Source organism: Mustela nivalis (assembly GCF_964662115.1).
Source record: "Mustela nivalis genome assembly, chromosome: 8".
In the NCBI taxonomy this organism is placed as follows: Eukaryota; Metazoa; Chordata; class Mammalia; order Carnivora; family Mustelidae; genus Mustela; species Mustela nivalis.
In genome coordinates, this window is record NC_139027.1 from 39,990,404 (window position 1) to 40,015,149 (window position 24,746).

The following is a 24,746-nucleotide window of genomic DNA, read 5'->3' on the forward strand; positions in this document are numbered from 1 at the left end:
CTATTCTTCGCACGGCCTTATTCATCCGCACCCGGCGCTCAGCTGGGGGCTGGAAATCCTGGGGGTTGCTAGTAATTTCTTGGTTAATGCCTCAGTGGTGAAAATGGCCGAAAAGCAGAATAACGGTAGTTCTGTCATGGATTGCCGTCTTACTTCCACCACAGCGCTAAAGTTTCTGAGGGAGGCCCTTTCCCTTTGTTGCTCCTGCAGTGAGGGCCGTACTCCAGCCCCTTCTTCGGCTCAGGCCTTTTCTCCGTCCAAGAAAGGAGGCCCCTCACAAGGCTGACCTGGCACTTGCTGACTTTCCTATATCTCTGACGGGAAAATAATCACTGTTCAGAGTGTCCTTTCAGTCCTCTGTTCAGGAGACTGTTGAATATTTTTCTTGGGGGGAAAGCCCTGTTTCAGCTTTTGTATGTGATTAAGCAGATCTCTTAGTAAGATGAAATGGCCCATTTCATGAAGCTTTCACTTTAAAAGATCCACCTGCGTTTGTCCCAGTTTTGCCCATGAAGGGAATTACAGGGAGAGAAGAAGAAAAGAACAAAACAAAACTTGAGCCAACAAGGAGTAGGAAGTCGGGAACGGATTTCATGGAGTCCGCGTTTGGAAGAAGCCCACAAGTGGAAAGGAGGGCAGGTGTCACTTCCTATCGTCCGGAGGCTGAGACGCCGTGGGGGTTTGACGGGGGCTGCGGTCCTGGTGGTCCCGCATGCATTAACATCGGGTTTAGTGATGTTTTTAGGGAAAGGCCTGCTCCTAGGTTAGGATGCACGTTTCCCCGGGGAGATGGAGGAGACTCCTTGGAACAGCCTCCAGCTGCTTTAACGCTCAGAGAATAAGCTAAATTCTGAAGAACAGTCTTGTCAGCGCTGGAGAAAGGTGGGAGTTTGCCATTGGGAAACAATGGAAGCCCTTGGGCTGTGCTAGGGGCTTTGACAAAGGAGGTTAGGGAAGCACTCATGATCTCTTAGACGTTTCTGACCACATCCATGGTGGCTCAAAGCATGCAGCGAGGTTAAATCATGGAAGAGACAACATGTATGTTTTTATTTTTAAAACTCACCACAGAAAAACAACTGTATAAGACTATTTAATAATTTTTCTTGTTTTAGTGTATTTCATTTTTTTTTAAAGCAGAATGCCGATTTATTAACTCACAATGAGTAATAAAATTGCCAACTGGAACAAATTGCGTGTGTAGGCTGGTCAGTGCATTATCTCCCAGCAGAAAAATCTATATGGGAAGCCAGAATATAATTAGAAGGTTATTTGGTTAATATGGAGTCAGAACAAGGGGATTAGTTAAATTTAATGATTAGCTCATTAAACCCGGATACCCCTATGCTACCAAACTCCACAGTGGGGCTGTTCCTGCCAAGGAGATTAGAATCAGCTGTTCATACTTGCTTACCTACTTCTCTTTCTTGCTCATAGCATGTGTAATATAGTGGTTAAGAATAAGGGGTTTTGGAATCAAGCCTCTGCCACTTATTAACCGTGTTGAGCAAACAGCCTCTACATTTCAGTGTCCTCAGTCTGTAAAATTGGCATACTAATAGTACTATCATAGGATTGTTTCAAGGATTAAATGAAATCATGCAAGTAGTCTTTAGCTTTAGAACACAATAGGCATTTTTTTAAACATCAGCTATAAAAAATAACCCTTCCATGGCTTCTAATGGCTGTTTGGATAGAGAATAAAATCCCCCTGTATCCTGAATATGATTTGACTGTTCATCTTGTGCCACTTTCTCCTTCTGTTTTTTTTTTTTTTTTTTTTTTTTTGGATCTCTTTGAATTAGTAACAGTTACGTTCTTAATTTGTTTCAAAACAAAGTGGACACATTTTCATTGATTTTATATTTCTCTCATTGTCCCTTACTCCCACAAATATTTATGAGCACTTCTGGCAACCAGCCCTGGGGACTGGTGCTATGACAGTCCTGGTCTCTGCCCAACCCCCTACTCCCCAGCTCTAAATGGGAGGAGATGCTTAGCTAACTCCTCCTCATCCTTCCACCCCAGCTCAGCTGCCACTTCCTGGATGAAGCCTTCACCTACACTGATTTCTCACAGGGTCCCGTGTTTCCTACTAGGTGCTCTTTGAAATTACAGCCTTTATTGGTTTAATTTGTAAGTTCTCTAACAATGAGAAGGTGGTCTGTTTTGATCAAGCTTTGTTACTGAATATCTGACACACAGAAGCTGATTAGGAATGTCTGAGGAGAGGGAGAGAGAAGAGGGAGAGAGGGAGTTTTTAGTTTTTAGTTAGAGCTGAGGAGAGGGAGAAAAGGAAGGAAGCATAAAGAAGGATTAAATATAAGAGCTAGCAGAAGGAAATAGGGAAATAAGAAATCCTGGGGATCAATGAAAAGAGCTACAGTTTTGTTTTAGTTGCAAGCATCATAATAAAATTGAGGGCCCTTTACTACCAGGGAAGTTCAATGCCATCCTGGTCTGAGAAGAAATTTCTGTTTCCGTACATTAAGGGTAAAATAAGCCAGGAGAAGTTATTGGTTTATTTCACATATTAATGAGATTTGTTGAATGTGAAATGTGGTAAAGCACAAGAAAAAAAAATCTAATCGCTGCCTAAAGGTTCCAGATTTCTCAACACAAAGAATATTAGTGTTAGTAGTCTATGGAAGTGGCAAGGTTGGGATTGGATAAACTAGTGTTTGTGACTCACATAGCAAATATAACAATTCCAGGCCTTATCAGTTTGCCAGTGAAGAAGAGAGTTCCAGTAACTAAGAGAAAACATTTACCTTGCAAGAAGTTGTTGATTGGGCGGGAGAAAAGAGGAAGATAACAGTAGGTATATCAAAGAGCAATAGAGAAGTTGTGGAGTTGTTGAGAAGAAAGCTGCTAGGCTGTGAATCTTAAGAGTACCTTAAATGTGGTGTGATGTGATGTGAGGTGAGGTGATAATAGGCCAAAAAGAAGGAGATCTAGACGACATGTCTCCAAAATTGGTTCTAGTCCTTTAGGGCCAAAGCTCAGACATCTCAGATGGCCTCAGACACAAGCTAGCTCTAGTGGGGTCTGAAACAAATACAATGTAAATCCCCTCATTTCTAGGCTTTTGAAATTTATTTTTGTTTCTCTTTTTCTCTCCTGATTCTTAATCAAATCTTTTGACTGTTCCAATAAAAGTCAGGAGGGATGGAAGAATGGATATGGTATAATGAAGACACTAAAAGAGACAATGATGACAATATAATTTATTGCGGCAGTCACTGTTCTCATATCTATGCCTCCTGACACTTCTAACAGAGAAGTTACTAGTTCTCTTCCTGTTTTACAAATGAAGGCGCTATCACATAAGTCATCCAGCTCACACATCAATTCAGTAGTGGAGCTGGAACTTGAGCCTAGGTCTGAGCTCTAAATTCATGTTCCTTGTTATTAGTCAAAGAATAAATACTTCATGCTCCCCGAGATCACTAATGATATTTAGTTTGAATCCAGGGCACCTGGCTGGCTCTGTCGGTGGAAAATGTGACTCTTGATCTCAGGATTGTGAATTTGAGCCCCATTTTGGGTATAGAGATTACTTTAAAATAATAAAATTTTTACAAAAAAAAAATTAGTTTGTATCCTTTCATACATTTTTCTACTAACACGCATGCCCACACATACTTTACGTGAAACATGGATTTTTCTCTTAAAAACTTTTATGGCCATTTCTCCAGGACACTTGAGGTAAATAATTCTATTCTTTTCTTTTTCTTACTGTAGTAAAATAAACATAATATTTATAATTTAACCATTTTTAAGTGTACAGTCTGTGGCATTCTCTTAACAGTAAAATATACTACAGTTTGACTCTGCAGCTGTTCCCTCACTGATTGGCATTCAAGTTGTTTCTCATTTTTGCCCCATACACAATGCTGATGAACTGAACATATTTGTACATACACTTTTGTGAACCAATGTTTTCATTTTTATGGAAAAGATGTCCAAAAGTGGGATAGCTGAAACAAAGGAAATGTGCATTTTTACACGTTTTTAGTTAGAGCTGGATTACTTTCCAAATGGCTGTCAAAACTCACATTCCTGGGGCGCCTGGGTGGCTCAGTGGGTTAAAGCCTCTGCCTTCGGCTCAGGTCATGATCCCGGGGTCCTGGGATCGAGCCCCGCATCGGGCTCTCTGCTTGGCGGGGAGCCTGCTTCCTCCTCTCTCTCTCTGCCCTCTGCCTACTTGTGATCTCTGTCTGTCAAATAAATAAATAAAATCTTTTTTTTTTTTAAAGATTTTATTTATTTATTTGACAGACAGAGATCACAAGTAGGCAGAGAAGCAGGCAGAGGGAGAAGAGGAAGCAGGCTCCCCGCCGAGCAGAGAGCCCGATGTGGGGCTCGATCCCAGGACCCCGGGATCATGACCTGAGCCGAAGGCAGAGGCTTTAACCCACTGAGCCACCCAGGCGCCCCTAAATAAATAAAATCTTTAAAAAAAAAAACAAAACCTCACATTCCTACCAGCAGTCAATGAATGTCAATTCAATTGAATGTCAAGTCAATTCAATGACCATATCATTTCCCAGGTCTCCCGCCAATGCTGAGTGTTATCACTGTTTTTAATTTTTTCAGTATGACAAAGGAAAAATGTGGAGATTATTTTTATACCCTTTGGAGACTTTTGCAAGAAAGGTAGAATATCCCAAAGCCACAAAGGAAAAGGTTGAAAGACTTAACTACATTAAGAATGAAAAATTACTATCAGTAAAATACAAAGACAATAGGAGAAAACGTTTGCAATATGTATGACAAAGGGTTAGTACCAATTGATAAGAAAATGACAACAGCCCCATGAAACCTATATAAAAAAATATAATTTATCAAGGAGGAAATGCAAATTATGAATAAATGTGAAAAGATTCTCAACCTCACTGATAGGTAAATGAATTAATTGATTTGTATGGTGAGTTTGAGAAAAACAAGGCACATGGAGGAGGGAAGATCAGGAAGGAATCTAAATGATAGGATGTTCAGTCTTTAGCTCCCCTATTATTTTGGCCCCTGGTGAAGATTTCATGATTCTGATGATGCTTTCCAGAATGGTGCCATTCATGAGAGTGTACAGGGTCCAAGCACTAGGATTCAAATCTCTCTCCCACCCAAATATGGATGGGGTTCTCAGGATTGAGCCAAGTCTACCTGCCGCCAAAGGCTATAGCTCATCAGTCTGGGACTCCTGTAAGGATTTATTCTCACCATTTCTGTTGCAGCTTAGCCCAGCCACTGGCCTCATGTCTACAGTGATGTCCACTTGAGTCATCAGTATCTTTATTGGGGCAGACTGAGATGTTTTCACTATAATGTAGATGTACCACTGGCCATCCTCAGCTTTTCTCTGAAAGCTAATGCCGTTTCCCACAGATAGGGTATCACGTAGGGATTTACCTCTTTGGACCTTACCCCACACTTCAGGAGGGCACATACCCATTTCTTGAGACTGGTCCTAGTTTAGACTTGCCTCGAATTCAGGGCCAAATGGGCCCCTGGATGAATGGCAACTTTGCCCTATTCATAACCTACTTGCTTTTGCTTCCAGCTTTGTTTGCTTGGTACCTGGGCTTCCTTGACTTGCCTTTTCATCTCTTTTCCCCCCACATTTTTTGTGGGGGGCGCAGTGTTTTTGGCTTGACCTCCCACTAACTGATGGCCTCAGGGTCCTTCCCTTGCGAACTGCCTCCACAGGCACCCAAAGGAAGGACCTGCCCCCATTCCCTTGGAGAACTAAGGATATTGAGGTAGAAGTAGGAAGGAACTCTTGTATCCTTTGTTGCCCAACTCTGCACTGTGGGAGAGCACAACTGCCCCTGGGACAGAGAATGCTGGTATGATGGGGTAACTGGGAGCACTCAGCCCTGTCTTCAGTGGTGTTGCCTTCACAATTCACAGAGACCTTACACGCTTGCTGAGATTTTTGCCATACTTTGATAAATTTTCTGTCTTCCAGGCTACCCAGTTCTCTAGGAAGCCTGAATAGTTGATGTTCTTACAAATTCCAGTTAACTGAAAAAGAAGAAATGTAATGTGACTTTGGTTAAACTGTATTCTGTTATTAAAGCCTGGCAGTGGAAGCGAGTACAAACCAGGCCATGGTCAGGATCTATGAGGTTGAGATCTTCTCAGATGCTGGGGAGCAGAGTTCTGGTCTTGGTCCCCAAACACAGTCTGGAGTGATGTTACCCTTTACCTACAGTCTCAGAGGGTTCATGGCACTTATCACAAGTAAGATGGTCTGGCAGAGTGATCATCCAGTGTGTTCTGCTGGAATGATGCTTTCCTCTGTAAAGGTTCTTAGTACCTTTCTTCCAGGCTTCCAGCTAGAAGACATCAACCCAACTGTCATGGATTAGGTTATATGCAGATTAGAACTAGCAGATCTGGTTTTGGAGTCCTTTGGCAACTGCAAAAACTGGGATTCAGAGTCATGGGCGACCTTTCTCAAATAGATAATTCAAAGAGACAGTGTTGCCGTTTCAGCCCTGGCTATGCATTAGACTAAACTGGAGCACTTTAAATCAAGAGATACCTAGACCCGTAGATTATTAAATCAGAATCTCTGGGCTTGGGACAGGGAACAGGTAGGTTTTTAAAGCAAAAGGTGATTCTAATGAACAACGAGGGTTGACAATTATTGGGCTAACCAATTGTTGGTTGCATCAATGGTAATAACCTTACATCTTCAAGAGGCCTACAGGATCCATATTATATATATAATGAAAATGTTATTCTTCAGGACCACAGACGACTATGTGGGAAGCAGTGAGTTCTTAGACTTTAATGTGCATACATATCCCCTGTTTAAAACACAACTTTTAAGGCGCCTGGGTGGCTCAGTGGGTTAAGCCTCTGCCTTAGGCTCAGGTCATGATCTCAGGGTCCTCGAATCGAGTCCCGCATCGGGCTCTCTGCTCAGCAGGGAGCCTGCTTCCTCCTCTCTCTCTCTGCCTGCCTCTCTGCCTACTTGTGATCTCTCTCTGTCAAATAAATAAATAAAATCTTTAGAAAAAAATACAACTTTTAGCAAGATTCTGCATTTATTTTTTTAAGATTTTATTTATTTATTTATTTGACACAGAGAGAGAGAGAGAGAGAGTGAGAGTGAGAGTGAGCACACAAATAAGGGGAGCAGGAGGCAGAGGGAGAAGGAGAAGCAGGTTCCCAGCTGAGCAGGGAGCCGAATGTAGGGCATGATCCTGGGACCCTGGGATCATGATCTGAGCTGAAGGTAGACACCGAACAAATGAGCCACCCAAGTACCGAAGATTCTGCATTTCTAACAAGCTTCCAGGGTATGCTGATCCTGCTGGACTATGAAGCACAATGAGTCACAAGAATCTAGACTGGCAGTCTGCAAACTGGGATAGGGTACTCCTGAGATTACATGAAACTTTCCAAGGTCTAGCTAGACATTGATAGTTTTAATTGATCAATTTCCAGATCCCCAACCTCCATATGAACTATTTTCTAAGACTGATCTGCCAGAGAATAAGGTTTTTTTGTTTTGTGTGTGTGTGTGTGTGTGTGTGTGTGTGTGTGTGTGTGTTTTAAAGAGAGAGAGCACACGAGCAGGGAGTGATAGAGGGAGAGGAAGAGGGAGAAAGAATCTGAAGCAGACTCCGAGCTGAGCTTAGAGCCCAAACTCATGACTGAGAGATCATGACTGGAGTGGCAACCAAGAATCTGGTGCTTACCAACTGAGCCACTCAGGTGTTCCTGATCTGCCAGAGAGTAGACCTGAGACGAAAGAGTGGGTTCCCATGTCCCCTTTCACAAAGGCCTCTTTCTTAGATGCATTAAAGAAAAGAAGACCTCTCACCCAACCAAGTCCCATGCTGGAGTGCTAAATAAGGGAACACACTAAGATACTGATGGAGGTATTGAGGAAATGAATGATTCTGATAACCAACAACTCTTTTTGCAAATTAAGTCTTATTTAATATTTTGTTTTCTATACAACTGGATGACTTACGACATTATTAGCTAACAGGTCATTACATATAATTTTGGATGATAGATCATTATTTGGTTTTGTTTGTTTGTTTGGCATTTAGAAAAATTAAAAAACATTTGGTAAAATTGCTCTAGCAAAACTATTTATATGAACAAAGTTCCTTAGTGTTTATACCTGTAAAAATGAAAAATAGGATTAAAATCAATAATGAACCCTGTCTCTTTCTAGCAATATGTAATATTCTTGCATGGAATTTAGACTAATTAAAGGAGAAAAAACCCATCCACTTCATGACACACACACACACACATACACACACATGCACGTGCTTATATACTTTTTTGACTGATAATTATAAAAGATTATAATAGATTTATGATTTTGATGAATTGTGTACCTATTATTATATTGCTAAGTCAAGCCACAGGAAATTTGGCTAATTCTCAAAAACTTATAATAAACATTTTCTAATATATTTCAATTTATATGGATATTTTGGAACAGAGTAGGTGATAGGGCGATCAATAAAAGACTTTCAAGATAAAATATAAAATATATTATATAAGTAAAAAATTCTGTAGGGGGAAATAGATTGGGTTTCATAGAGAAAAAAAGAATAATACAGGGCACCTGAGTGGCTCAGTGGGTTAAAGCCTCTGCCGTTGGCTCAGGTCATGATCCCAGTATCCTGGGATCAAGCCCCACATCGGGCTTTCTGCTCAGGGGGGAAGCATGCTTTCTCCTCTCTCTCTCTCTCTCTCTGCCTGCCTATCTGCCTGCTTGTGATCTCTGTCTGTCAAATAAATAAATAAAATCTTTAAAAAAAAAAAAGAATAATACAGAATTTTTCTCTATTAAAGAGGAATTTGCTCATGTATTTTAGTTTTTACTTATGATTACCTTTTGTTCATGTATTTTTTTAAATGAATGATGGTGAGTATTAATTCTATGGTATTTAGATTCCATTGGGCATTTTTAAGAGTAGTGGTTTATTGTGTTTTAAATGCCAATATTTATAATATGCTGAAAGTTACAACTTTTCAAATGTACTCGTGATGAAAAACTTTAGATATCGACTTAAAAATATGCTGTTAGTAGGAGGGCCTGGGAGACTTAGGGAGTTGAGCATCTGAATCTTGGTTTTGGCTTAGGTCATATCTCAGTGTCCTGGGATCAAGCCGAGCGCACTACAGAGTCTGTTTGTCCTTCTCCCTCCCCTTCTACCCTTTCCTCCCTTCAATAAATAAATAAATAAATAAATAAATAAATGACATCAATCTTGTAAAAAAAATATGCTGGTAGCATATACTTCTTAAACACTACTTTGGAGTTAAAAAGCCACAAAAATTGAAAGACTGTCTACCTAGACCCATTTGAGAGGAGAGAATACTCCAAAAATTGAGCCTCGAATCGATTAGAGCTTCTGTAGAAGAGATTATAAAAGAAACAACTCAGGATGTTTCAGGCAGAAACTTCTTGGGAGCCAGATCCCAGTAGCACACAGAAATATTAGAAAAAGTGTGATCACTCCATAGTCCAAAATAGTATACAGATGTTATATTAATCATATATTTTGCAGGGTTTCTCCAACATTTGCAGTACTGACATTTTGTACTGGATAATTCTGTGTTATGGAAAGCTATTTCGTGCATTATAGGATATGTAGCTGCATCCCTGACCTCTACCCATTGGAAGCCAGTAGCATCTACCCACCCCGCAAGCTGTGACAACTGATAATGGATTCCCCATTTAAGAACCACTGAGCTATTGGAAACATTGAAGGATTATTGTTAATGCTGGAGTTCACAAATCAGGGTCCAACTTATTTGTACCATGTCTGGAAGTCAGCCTCGCCTTCATTCCCTTTGGGGATTGGAATGAAACTATAAGTCCCTAAAAGTCATACTTGATGAAGCCCACAGCCCCACTGAGTCCAAGGCCCTCTCTGTGGACTGCTACAGAGTTGAGTCTCTGGCTCTGACAAGGAATAGTCTCACTTGGCAGGGCTTATGGACATTGGATGTGGGAGCAACATGGGCAAAGAGGAGTTGTGAAGTAGACAGAGGCTGGCAACTGCCCTCACTGCCTGGAGGGAAACTATAGGCAGTGTGGAGATGCCTCCCAATCTGGGAACAAAGAACACCAGCGACCACACATACTGAGCCCTGGGATAGAAGTGAGGCACCACACAGATGCACATGTGGTACCTCACTTTTACTCCTCTAGGAGCAAAACATACTAGTAAATGCCACTATCTGCTCTCCTTGCAGTGGGTCTTGGACTTGAACAGTAAGTGACCTGGCCCTTGCTGGACAAGTACCTATTTGATAAAAATTGCTCAAGACCTGTGAATTCACTACTGGTGGTCCAGAGCCACAGAGAAGTGCCAGCTCCCTGTGGCTCAGTGGTGGTATCTAACTATTCCAGACATACTGCTTTAGTCATTCCTTTGGAATGAGAACTTCACTTGGAGATTGGACCACATTCATGGTATCTGAACTCTGGCTGGGCCCTGAGAACCATCTTTCACAAACTACCCTATGGATAGCCCTTGTAGGTGTGGCCTGATATATACAGAATCTGCTCTCTTGGACTCTTGCCCATGCCCAGGCCACCAGCTGCCACAGTGACACTGACAGACTCTAACCCTCTTCCCTTGGCCTCCTGCCATGCTTCCATCCTAAATTTCCCACAGATATGCTTGGAAGCACTTGAAGTGAAGAGAGTGTATGTTGAAAACTCTTGTACCACACTCAATTTTTGCTCTTATTCTAAGCAATCACATCACCAAAGATAATTTTTAATAATAAATGGATTCCATGTAGATTTTCCTCTTGGGAACTAGACAATGAATATAGATATCCCTTCCTTCTTACAGTTATTTCTTTAAATTTATTTAAAAAATATATATGTATATTTGAATGAAAGCATTTTAAAGAAAGTTTGGAGGAATTGGATTCAGAGTCCAGAAATATACCCAAGGTGTCAAGACCATTGAGTGGGGGAAAGAATAGTCTTTTCCACAAATGGTGTTGGAACAACTGGATGACCACATGCAAAAGAATGAAACTAAGTCCTTACCTCACACCATATACAAAAATTAGAATAGATCAAAATTCAAATGTAAGAGCTAAAACTATACAACTCTTAGAAGAAAATGTAGGAGTATTTCTTTATGATCTTGAACTAGAAAATGGTTTCTTGGATATGACACCAAAAGTATAAGCAACCAAAGTAAAAATAAATAAGTTGGACTTCCTCAAAATTAAAGACTCCTCTGTATTAAAGAAAACTATCAACAAAATGAAAGGCGGCCCACATAATGGAGAAAGTATTTACAAATCATATATCTGGTAAGGGTCTAGTATCTAGAATGTATAAAAAAACCTCTTACAACTCATCAATAAGAAGATAAGAAATATAACTTTTAAATGGGCAAAGGATTTGAATAGACATTTCTCCAAAGAAGATATACAAATGTCCAATAAGCACATGAAAAGATACTCATATCATTAGTCATTAGAGAAATGCAAATCAAACTCACAGTAAGATATCACCTCATACCTGCTAGCATGGCCATAATAAAAGAGATAATAAAAAGTATTGGCAAGGATATGGAGAAATTAGAACACTGATACATTGCTGCTGGAAATGGAAAATGGAAAACTGTTTGGTAGTTTCTCACAAAGTTAAACAGTTACCATATGACCCAGCAATTCTACTCCTAGGTATACGTCCAAGAGAGTTGAAACATATTCACACAAAAACTTGTACACAAATTTTCATAGCAGTTTTTTCATGATAGTCAAAAGGTGAAAGCAAACTGAATGTCCATAAACAGATGATTAGATAAACAATAATGTGGCATGGCCACACGATGGAATATTATTTGGCCATAAAAAAGAATGAAGTACAGGGGCACCTGGTGGCTCAGTGAGTTAAGCCTCTGTTTTCGGCTCTGGTCATGATCCCAGGGTCCTGGGATTGAGCCCTGGATCGGGCTCTCTGCTCATCAGGGAACCTGCTTCTTCCTCTCTCTCTGCCTGGTGCTCTGCCTACTTGTGATCTCTCTGTCAAATAAATAAATAAAATGTATTTTTTAAAAGGAATGAAATACAGATATATACTACAACATAGATGAACATTGAAAGTACTATGCTAAGTGAAAGAACCCAGTCATAAGGAATTATGATATCCATTTACATGAGGTGTCTGGAGTAGACAAATCTACAGACAGAAATGAGATTAGCAGTGGCCAGGAACTGAGAAGAAAAGGGAATAGAGAGTGATTGCTAACGAGTGATTGCTAATTGCTAATTGCTAATGGGGTTTCTTTTGGGTGCAATGGTTGCACAAGAAGTAGGGAGTGGTCAGCTTGTTGGGCCAACCATCAGTAGACAGAAAGCTCTAGAAAAAGCCCTTATATGAACTTTCAGGGGCTACTCAATCCTCTGATTGCTTGAGGCTCATACATGGGCAAAGGTAAAATTCATGGAGTTCTATCAATCTATTAACTTCCCTGGGAGACTAAACAATGGTTCAAATACCCAGACTCATAAACTTAACTACCAAACAGGCAGGGGATATGAACAGTCTATAAGAAACTCGAATAGCTAGTAGATACATGAAAAGTGTTTGATGTCTCTCATAGCTCAAAAAAAATGCATCACAAAACAATGAGATTCCATTTGTCATCAATCAACTCAGCAAACATATTAAAGTTTGGTAATGTCCAGTGTTCACAAGATTATGGGGCAATAGGTACCCTCCTATACCATTCCTGGTAGTGTAAACAGATTTAACTCTTCTGGAGGGCAATTTAGCAATGTCTGTCAACATTTTGAATGCTTGTTCTCATTGACTCAGCAATTCTACCCCTAGGAATTTGCCCTAGGGATAGACTGCCAAAATTATGCCAAAACCATGGGCAAAATCATGTTCGCTGCAACATAGCTTGTAATAACAAAAACCTGTAGAGCACTTAGGCATCCATCAGCAGGGGACCAGTTAAATACAGCCATGTAATGTAAAAGTATGCAATCATTAAAACATGAGGTAGAACATGGAAAGATCCTCTAAATGTGTTCTTAAACAACAACAACAATGACAACAATGTGCATAGCAATACTATCTCATTTGTGTTAAGTTTTAAAATATATACAGGTAGCTGCAGACATTTTTTTTTCAGGAAGGATACATAAGCAGCATTGGTAACCTTTGGAGAATGGCTCTGGAGGGTTGGAGGGACGAAAAAATGATTTTGGCTTTTTATTTGATGATTTTCTATAATATCTGATTTATTTATACCATGTAAATGTAAGACTTTTCTTAAAATAAATATTTTAGGGGCGTCTGGGTGGGGCAGATCATTGGGCATCTGCCCAGGGTCCTGGGCTCAAGCCCTGCATTGGGCTCCCTGCTCTGCGGGAAGCCTGCTTCTTCTCCTCCCCGACTTGTGCTCTCTAGCTCTCTCTCTCTCTCTCTCTGTATCTCTCCAATAAATGGATAGAATCTTTAAAAAATAAATAAATAGGGGCGCCTGGGTGGTTCAGTGGGTTAAAGCCTCTGCCTTCCGCTCAGGTCATGATCCCAGGGTCCTAGGATCGAGCCCCACATCGGCCTCTCTGCTCGGCAGGGAGCCTGCTTCCTCCTCTCTCTGACTGCCTCTCTGCCTACTTGTAATCTCTGTCTGTCAAATAAATAAATAAAATCCTAAATAAATAAATAAATAAAATGTTTTAAAAGCAGGTAAGAAACATGGAGGGATAAGAAAGAGTAAGAAGAAGGATCTCTTTGGCGGGAAACTATGGTTTGTCCTGACACAGGACCAGCTTATTTTAGCTGCATTAATAAAAGCATTGTGACCACATCATTAGGGTTTTGGGAAGACCACCAGGGCAGCAGCCTAGAGTATGGAGAGGAGATGTGAGACTAAAGTCAGGGCAACTGATCAGAGGTCTTTGCAACAGAGCGGGGCTCAATTTTAGTTGGTGATAGTGGGGGTAGAGAATGCCTCAGCTAGGAGAGTTATTAAAAAGGACAACTGACAGCTATGGTGCCTGATTGGATGAGGAGGCCCAGCCATCTGCCTTGGGCAGCTGAGTGGGTGGCGAAGGAAGGAAGGAGAAGGTTAGAGACCAGAAGAGGATGGGGAAGAAAATAATGAGTTCAGTTCTGAGCGCACTGAGTTGAGGAAAACATCAAATCTGATTATGGTGAACAGACATAGAAGTCTGGAGCTCAGCAGATTCTGAGTTGGAGGCAGAACACATGAGATCAGGTGGGAATGGAAACGGGGTATAAGGAAGTTGTGTGATAAGAAAAAAAAAAAAAAGGCCCAGTTCAAGACGGCACACTACAGACACCCATTTTTGAGTGTTGAGTAGAGAAGAAGACCCAGAGTGAGGCTGAGGAGGGAGCGATCAGAGCTGTGAGGGGAACAGGAGGGACTGGGGTCACAGACGACCATTTCCTGCTCCTGGTGGGACACTGGCTGATCTTTTAAGCTACTCTGTCACCAGTGAAAATTCCCTTCTTTTGCCACATCTGCCCAGTAAAATCCCAACCCTGGATTTTCTGGTTTTGCTCTGGAAAAGGGCCACCTACCCAGTGAAAATGGCCCCACTCCAAGTTCATGGTTTATACCTCTGTTCGGCTTTCTCTCTGCCACCCATCGATTTATTTTTACTTACCCTGGGTTGGCTCTGGCTCTCACCCCTGTTATTCTAAATCAGCACCGTGCTCACTTCTCACATCTTACTTCCACTCATCTTTGTGACCTTTTTTTGTCTTCTTACTTCAAGGAACAAGCAAGGCCCTCAGAATGAGTGCCTGGAACATCTCAGCTTTCTCTCTGTAAATATATCTAAAACAACATTCGCCTTCTTTCGCAAGTATTCAGCCTCCAAGGATGAGGTTCAGCTCCCGTTTAGTGTTAGGGCCCCTCAAGGAAGCTTCACTGACCACCCCCGCATCCCCGAGCCTTAGCTATTGGTCCTTTTCCCGTCTGTATCACTGTATCACACATTCTATCTTCCTCTTCATGGCATCTGCACTGAACTTATCTCCATGTCTCCTCCAATTACCTTGATCCTATGCATATTTCCCCCCACTTAACTTCTTATTGATAATACGACATCCAAGCAGATAAAGGCACCTGTTGTAAATGTGTCACTCGCAGAATTTTCTACTAAAGAGAGTCATGCAGTCAGCACCCAGAGGAAGAAACCAAGCTTTACAGTGCCCCCAGGGCCTTCCTTGTGCTCTCTTACACCCTCTATTTCCCCTCCCCAAGGCAACCACTATCGAGTCTTTCAAAAGCATTTGATTAGTTTGGGCTGTTTTAATAAATTAAAAAAAAAAAAAAGCCCCAAATGGTGTGTACTCTTCTGTGTCTGGCTTTTCATTGACATCGCATTTGTGAGTCATCCACATTGTCATGTATAGTCCTGGTGTGTAGTCCTGTCGTGTGATAATAGTCCATGCTGCGAACGGACCGCGATGCACTCACCCATCCAGGTATGACAGATTGTAAATATCAGCCACTATGCTGTATTCATCTTCCTATCTCCAGCCTTTCCCACCTGTCTGCATAATGGTTTGTGCATCAACAGGTGAGAGAACTCAAGGAGTGCTTTTCCACTGTATTCTTAGATGATTCGATGATACCTGCAATCTTAGATTCAATCCTGGGTCCCGTGATTAAAATGTTCCAAAAGGGCGATTGATCACTTGAATTGTCTATAGAGGGCAACGATAGTCCTGTGTCTGGAAGATGTGCGGGACCGAAAAACACTAAAGATGTTTATTACAGAAATGAAAACAGAGGGGGTCAGACAGGGGCCAGGTTGCTTTAGAAGAGAGCACTGGGCCAATGGGTCACTACTTGGGGGAGGCAGCTTTCTGCTCGATAATACTGATGATACTGGCTCATATTTAGAGAGCACTTAGCCACACACCAGCCCCTGACGAGCGCTTAGGGCTTGCGGTCCATTAATTCAATACAAGAGTGACTTTTTAATGATTGAGGCTTGAACATGAGCTGCCTGGTGAAACTGTGATCAGTCTCTTCATGGCTGCAGAGACGAGCGACTACAAGCCCTGGGAAGTGGCTCATGGTTTGTCTGAAAAGCCTTCCTCTGACTTGGCTCTCTGTCCGGCTCCCCTTCTGATAGAACTGCCTTCCTGCCCTAGAGCAGGCCCCTTCAGCGCCTCCCTAGGTCCCATCACAGTATGCAAGGTATAAAGTGTTTCTGCCTGGAGCTTCCTTCTGCCCGGGGGGCCTTTCTGTCCTGGCTGGAACCCTCTCCTCCCTACCCCAGGATGCCTGTCCAGCCCTGTTATCTCCCTCCCGTGACTAAAAAAAATTCACCTGCAAGGATGTTGGAGGGGGACTCTGACTGGGTTTATGGCCACCGCAGGCTTGACTCTTCAGGGAGCCAAGGGTCCTTTGGGTTATCCTAGACTTTGAGGAAAAAACGGGAAAGTTAGGAAGTGCCTGGTGGGGGGTGGGGAGGAGGGAAAGCTGGAGAAATCCTTCCCTAGATGTATCTATCCACTGTAGGCCTCAGAAAGAAGAAAAGCCCAGAGAAATAAATCTGGGTTGCTGATGCAAAAGGCATTTGTTAGAAGCAGCAAAATGCTGTCGTCCTCACAGGCTACACTGTGCTGCTGGCCCTGGGACAAGATGCTTTATCTTGCCACTGGCGCCTGAAGCCAAGGCCTGGCGGCTGCAGAACCACCAAAAAAACACTAGCTTGAGTGAGACAAGCAGGCGTTGTGAAGTGCTGGCGGACTGTGTCCCCACCCGGGTCAGCCCTCCCTCTCACTTTCTCGGCTCCATTTCCTGCCTCAGTCCCTGCTGTCACCTCACTCTTGTATCTTCTCAGAGCTTTAATATTTTTTTGTTCTGGAAGCGGTCAGAGGGAGTCCTAGATTTAGGAAGCTGGCCAGCAGAGGGACAGATCCCAGAAGCCTCGCCCTCCCCACCCTCTCACAGCCACAGTTAATGTCCTCTCTTTCTTGTCTTCTGCTGGACAAAGCCCAACACACACTAACAGTGTCAACAGGATAAATATCAGCAGTCCTGACCTTTGTCTGTGGGTCCAGGAGTGGCCCTGACTCCCAAGCTTCGCCTTGCCTGTGCTTAAAGTGGATTAGCACTTACCGTAGGCTTGGGAGCCCTGCGCAAGGGCTTGATGGGAATCAAAATAGAGATTACCTTATTTGACTTAAAAAAAAAAATTTCCACTTGAAAAGATAGAATCCCCCAGAGAAACACACTGGCGCTTACACATACACAACTTTAAATTGGATTTTAAAAATAGTTTGCCAGCTGTTTGCTAGGTCGTGCCTTAGGTTCTTGTCCTTGATTGATGTTGGGTCCATTTGGGAAACGAGGCCAAGAGGGGACAGAGGGACGGCCAAAGCCACAGGATCCTGGATGCCTGGGGATTTTCCCAGGAGCCCCGGCAGTTGTTGCCATGGGCCTTTAGAAACCCTCGGAGCCCTGGCACCAGGGTCTGCATCTTGCCCAGAGCTCGAACCACCTCCCCCAGACCGTACCTCATCCCTGCATTGCTTCTTCTAGGCCAAGTCTGGAAAGAGAAAGAGAGAAAGAGACAGAGAAGAGAAGAGAAGATAAAAGGAAGACTGTTCTCAGCTGGATGGCTCTTTCACATTTTTTTGTGGTTAAATATTTATTTTAGCTCCTTGTAACACCTTCAAGTGATACATACACGGGCCCTCTGCCCGGAACTCCCATCGCCCTCCTGTCTACTGGCCCGACTGCTCTTCATCTCTCTGGTCTCAGCCAGAATGCCACATTCTTAGGGAAGCAGGAGGGGCAGGAGAGCATGGCGCTTAAGAACACCAGTGTGCCCAGTTTGAAATCCTGGCTCAGCGCTTCCTAGCTGTGTGACCTTGGGCTAGTCACTCAGCTCCCCTGGGCTTCAGTTTCCTCAGTTGTAAAATGGGGATGACGATAGCACCTGTCTCATTAGGGTGTGAGGATTCAGTGCATTACTATATGGTGTACAGAATATGTAAAGCACTTAGGACATGGCCTGACATGCAGTAAGCATCTCTTGTTACTCTAAAGTACGCTGTTGGTTCGTGGCTCGGGGGTCAGCGGCCACCCTGTGCTCCCCCCGGCCACCTGTCCTTCTGGGCATTACCTCTCCTCATGTATCTGTAATGCTTAATTATCTGTCTTCTGCATGAGGGCAGGAACCTATGTCTGTCTTACTCTCCACTGTCCCTTCCTCACAACATAGAGCATGCCTCACTCAGGAGTTACTCAAAAAAAGTTTTTGAGTGCAATCATGAATGAGATAGAAAAAAGAAGAAATGTCAAAGGCAAATGCGACCCAGAAAGGGGGATAAACTCGGGGCCCTTGGGTCATGCTCTGCCATCTACATTTGCTCCGTATATATACTTGGCCTTTTCGTTGTATTTGTGTGATGGTTAAACAAAGACAGGATTGATGAGTTTCGAGTTCCAGGATTATAAGGATTAGGCTTTGTAATCACATCTTTGGCAGGAGACTTCCGCCCCATCTAGGTTTTCAAAATCGAACTAAATATTAAATGCATACAAAAGAATAAATCACATTAGCAGAATATAAAAAACAAACATCCAACTACCTATAGCCCAGCTTAGACAGAGGCTACAGCCCACGCCACCAAAGCCCCACTGTATACCTCTCCTCTGCACCACCCCCTCCCGGTACCCGCCTAAATTCATGTTGATTGTTTCTATACTTTTCTTCATAATTTTATGAAGGGTGTTTATAATACCCTTCCCTGAACAACATGCTGGGTTTGCGTGCTTTTGAACTTTATATGAAGTAAATAATACAGTATGTATGCTTTGATCTGTTTTTCTTGCCACTCAATGTGCTGTTGGTGACATCTGTCCTTGCTGTGTCATGCAGCTGTATGATCTCCTATATGTGACTACTCTGCCATCTTCTTCATTCTCCTCTCAACAGATATTTGGGTTCTTTGGCATTTTTTGCTCTTGTGGACAGTGTCACTGGGAACATCCCTGCAGGTGACACTAGATAACACAGATTTGTTTTCCCCAAGGGTTCCCAGCTTCCCACCTGGTCCCAAGCCTCATACCCGTGACGTTCTTCTACAGCTTCTATCAGACCTGTTGGAAAGAGGCTTTGAAGCAGGACCAGAGAGAAACCTGTATGTTCACACTGCCCTGCTTCCCATTTTGGGCACAAGAGGCAACAGCATGGCCTGGGAGATTTAGACCATCTCCCCTTGTGGCCCAAGTGGCTTCTTTCCAGCTCACATGCACCACTAGGGAGCCAGACAGGAGAGAACTCTGTTGACCCAAAGCCAGAAGCCCAGTGAGAATCAAACAGATATCTGGAAACAGCATTCTGACCCATTTCTTTTCTTTTCAAGATAATAAAAGTTTTACTATTTCTTCAACTCAGTGAAAGTGATATTAAAAAAACATTCATTTCCTTGTTGTAAATACCTTGTCCTTGCACTCATTGTTTTTAAATCCCAAAGAGCCTTGATTGTAGTAGGCTTTCAATAAATACTGACTTTTGGTTTTGGGCATTTAGTAGGATTACTCAGGGATCTATAGGCCAGAGCCAAAAATGGAAATCCTTTCTCCTGTTTTCTCTATTCTCTTCTATGGTTTTATGGTGCCCATATAAAAATAATTTAAAAGAAAGCTGGACCAGGGAAACCTAATGAATCCCTAAGGCCTGTTGTGACTTCCTTCTGGACACCCTTACGTATTTGCTCACTGTCAGCTCAATAGGGTCTCCTGAACCAGCTTCTCAGGCTATGAAGGAGCCCAAAGCTTCTTAGGGTCACTCATCCACCCTTTTGAGAAGACCCACTGATGCTTCAAGAAAAGGCTCCTCTCTGAGGTTTGCCGGGGAGAGGGGGGTAGGGAGAGGGTGGTGGGGTTATGGACATTGGGGAAGGTATGTGCTATGATGAGTATTGTGAAGTATGTAAACCTGGTGATTCACAGACCTGTACCCCTGGGGCTAATAATACATTATATGTTAATAAAAAAAATTAAAAATTTAAAAAAACAAAGAAAAAGAAAATGCTCCTCTGGCAACTTAAGTGGGACAGTCTGTAAGCAAAGTCTGCTGCTAAAAGCAATAAGTTATAGACATAAGCCAGGGCTGTGCATAAACCTAGTTACCGCTGGGCCTGGCTGAGGCCCCAGTCACTTTGACGCACGGCTATATTCCCTTTGCCCATCACGCGCAATCTCCAACGCTTGCCAATTCATCTTTTATAACATTTCTCCTGCCCATCCCATCATCATGTTTGGGCCTTTTTCACTAGATGCCTGAGCCATAAGGGCCTGAAAGCATCCCCCTGCTTGAGTTCCTCCTCATTTTAACCCATCGCTGCTGGATTAATCTTTAAACCATATAAACCAAACAGCAGCAACCACAAAGACCCTGACGTAGGACTGTTTGCCCCACCATACCCCTCTTTCTGGCCCCCAAACTCAATGGCTTCCGCAGAGTAAAATCCAGAACCAAGGCACGGCATGCAGATCTCTCCCCCAGCTGCTCGGACCTCCGTGGCCATCTCAGCAGAAGCCAGCATAAGCTCCCCCCGTTGTCAGCCCTGTTTTCAGGACTCAGGACCCCTGAAGCCAGCCATAGAGGGGGAGTTCCAGGCCCCGGCCCTGGGACATGGGCCTGGCTTCTCAGAATTATCACCCCACCCCACCACAATACCCACACCTCTTCTCTGGTGCACTGCCAACAGCCACTCCTTCGGGTGCCACCTGCCTGCACTGGCCTCCTGAGCAGCATTGCTTGGCACTCCCCTGGGCCCACATGCCCCCAGCAGAGCCCTCACCTCCTCCATCCCTTCCCTGCCTCCCTTAACCTTTGACCTTGCCCTCCTCCAGCTTGCTGTCCTGACTCAGGATGTATAGCTTATTCCAGATAGACTGTCCACTGAACTGTAGACCCCAGAGGACAGGAACCTTGACGTTCGTGTAGGGCGGGGCCTCCCATATGTTCTGTGCCAACATACATTGCATTTTACAACATGATGGTGATTGTGATAGTGAGAGGGAGAAAAACAAATGAAAGGGTAATTCCCTCTTTCTCTATGTCATAGTAGGCCCACTGGCTCCCTCCTTCCTCAAAATCTGCTAAAACAAAAAACAAAAAAACACGACAACGAGAGAAAATGCTGGGCCTGACTCCTTTGTCCTGTCATATGTAAAATAAGGAAGTAAAATTCTAGGGAATAGAGAATTGAAAAAGCAAACTAATACATTTCTCTTAATGACCCAAATAGCCCAGGAAAGATAAATAAACAACTTGGACCTGAGACAAAAGGTCATTGACCGCTGAGGGAGGCAAACCAGGTGCTTCTGAGAGCCAACCTGGGCCCCACAGCTGCTGGGCCAAGACTGATAATAAAGGAAAGCTGATTACCAAAAATAAAAGGTGCTGAATGGACCCTCAGTGATCATCTCTGAAATACCAATAGGTTAATATTGTGAAGGCCCCCATTTTTTTTTTTTTTTAATGCCCACACACCATCATGACCAATCTGTGGTTATAAATCTGCAAAGCCTTGAGCAGAGAGACCCCATCTGACTTAGGACCTGCAGGGCCATGCCAGTCCCCTCACAGTAGAGTAAAGGTCTTGTTTTGAAAGGTAAAGAAAATTCTGTAAAAGGGAAACAGGAAACCCTGGCTGGCTCAGTCCACAGGGCAGGCGACTCTGGCTCTCTGGGGTGTGAGCCCCACCCTAAGCCCAGACCCTACTAAGGAAAAAAAGATAAAACAGAAAACAAATATCCTCTGAAAGCCTTGTCTTTGGCAGGAAGCAGAACCACCTATCCTAATTCACAGGTTATAGTGCAAATACTTAGGTTTCTTTAAAAGAGAAAAAAAAAAATCTGTCTTTTTTTTCTGTGGTCTCTCCATCACTTTATCCGGCTCCTCTCTACAAAACCCATCTTCCTTTTTTTTTTTTTTTTTAACTTATTTATTTGACAGAGAGAGCACAAGTAGGCAGAGCAGCTGGCAGAGGGAGAGGGAGAAACACTCCCTGTTGAGCAAAGAGCCCAATGCCAGGGCTCAATCCCAGGACGCTGCAATCATGACCAAGCAGAAGCAGATAAACTTAAGGACTGAGCCACCCAAGCGCCCCCAAACCCATCTTCCTAAAACTCCGGCCTCACCTCAGGACTCTGCTCAAAAATGTGGTTTTCTGTTTCCTCATGTATACAATATAAATGTTATCAAGGCTGGCTCTGCGGCCCTAGAGGCCCTAGAAATCCAGGCCCTTTTTACCTTCTTAAAGTCGCTTCCCCTCCCCACAACCAGCCTCCCCTTCTACAGGATGTGCCCGATGCCCATGCCCCACCCCTGTCCCCAGGCTCCCCTGGAAGCCCACTCTTCCTCCCATCCTGACAGAGGTACTGCAGTGTCCCGTGAGCTTGGAGCATCCTGTGAGTCGCACACTTGGGCAATTATAACCCGCTGTTAAACGATTTTGTGTGGGTTACACTTAGCTCTCTGGCTAAAGGATAAAGTCCTCGTGGGCAAGGACTGGTCTTATTTGCCGCTGAACTCATTTCTGAGTCTGGACTGCAGCCAGTCTTGGGTGGCTAAAATCTCTTCGTTGCTGGGCTAATCAGGACATCTGGCCCTCTTTTTGCTTTGTCCCCCGCTGTCTTCCCCAAGATCTACGCCATCTCCCCAAGTCTCAAATCAGAGCAGCCTTCGGTTGTCCCCACTTATCTTAATCAGATGAGAATAATGGGAGAGATGACGTATTTGAGGAAGCCGGAGGGGAGCAATCGCAAATAGCCCAGCTTCATTTACGAAGAAGGACTTTCACTGTTACCTCATTTATGAAGGGAGGCAGCTCTCACCCTCTGGTTTACAGATCTGATAAAAACGTTTCAGGGCTAAAGGCTTTGCGTAAAGGGTATGTCAGAACTGGCACTTAGGACCCATCTCTTAAGTCTGGCAATATATCCTTTTTTTTTTTTTTTTTTTTTTTTTTATTTATTTGACAGACAGATCACAAGTAGGCAGAGAGGCAGACAGAGAGAGAGAAGGAAGCAGGCTCCCTGCTGAGAAGAGAGCCCGATGTGGGGCTCGATCCCAGGACCCTGGGATCATGACCTGAGCCGAAGGCAGAGGCTTTAACCCACTGAGCCACCCAGGCGCCCCCTTTTTTTTTTTTTTTTAAAGATTTTATTTATTCATTTGACAGAGAGAGAGATCACAAATAGGCAGAGAGACAGACAGAGAGAGAGATGAGGAGAAGCAGGCTCGCTGCTGAGCAGAGAGCCCTATGCGGGACTCGATCCCAGGCCCCTGGGATCATGACCTGAGCCGAAGGCAGAGGCTTAACCCACTGAGCCACCCAGGCGCCCCTGGCAATATATCCTTTTTCCTTCACCAGGTTGCCTCACAGCCAATGGTGATAACAAAGCTAGTTTTATTTATCCAAAATGAAAACTATGTTAATATTTATGCTTAGACGTCGTTCTAGTAAAATGCTAATCATTACTATCCTGATGGGTGCAAAATATTAAAAATGGTTTTGCTGTATCGGTCTTCCTGAATTTGAGATTGATTTTAGGATTAAAGTAGTATTAGCCACCTAGCGTGTTTGGGTGCATCCCAGTGAAATCCACTTAGCCTTTGGGTACTCAACAAAAAACCATGTACAGTTTACAAAGACTAGTTCAAGTGCCTGCTTATTGGTAGCAGTATCATGCCATAGAAAAGACAGCAAGTTACTTTCAAGCATTCCTGGAATTGTGAAACTCAGAAAGCGTATTTATTTTTGAAGACATGTTTATTTCATGCTTTGTATTCATTTTAAACCCTAGGACTACTCTGTGGAACAAGTGTATAAGAATTGGCATTTTGGGGGCACCTGGGTGGCTCAGTGGGTTAAAGCCTCTGCCTTTGGCTCAGGTCATGATCCCAGGGTCCTGGGATCCAGCCCCACGTGGCTCCCTGCTCAGTGGGGAGTCTGCTTCTCCCTCTGACCTCCTTTCCCCAGCTCTCCCCTCACCCCCGCTTATGCTCTCTCTCTTGCTCTCTCTTTCTCAAATAAATAAAATCTTAAAAAAAAAAAAAAAAAAGACGAGGAAACCAAGGCTGGAGTGCCTAGTGGTTGTGACCAGGGTCGCCCAGCTCATTAGTGGCTGCAGCAGTCAGGGTCCTGGCAGGAAACCAAGGACACACTTTAACTGGGTGATTTCAGCAGAATTCAGGACTCCTTACAAAAGTGGGGGCAGAGCGTAGGGAAGCCACAAGGGATAGCCCAGTGTTTGGGGGAGCTACCTGGCGCTGAGGAGAAAGGAGGGCACTGTTAGCAGAAGCAGGAGGGAGACCCAGGGTAGGGGGAGCCGGCCCCAGCCTGCAGAGACCTAGGGAGAAGTCAGGGGAACTGACACCCAACCTGTCTCTCCTGCTGGGAGCCCCTCATTGGCTGCGCCATAAAGCCAGAGGGCAAGGGAGCCTAAGTTTGCAGAGGCCAGCCTCCTGGAACATAAGACTAGGTGGAGAAGAGCAGGGAGTGCCTCCAGGGTGGGTTAAGCAAACAAAAGATAAGCGGCATGGAGGTGAATAGTGGCTAACCCTCAGACTTCCTGTCTCCTGTTCCTCCTATGCACTTTCCATATGCTGTGGCCTCTACACACTGGGATCTGGCAGAGAATTCCAGAGAAGATCCCTCCAGATACCACCCTTAGGCCCACAGCATCTCTCAGCATTAC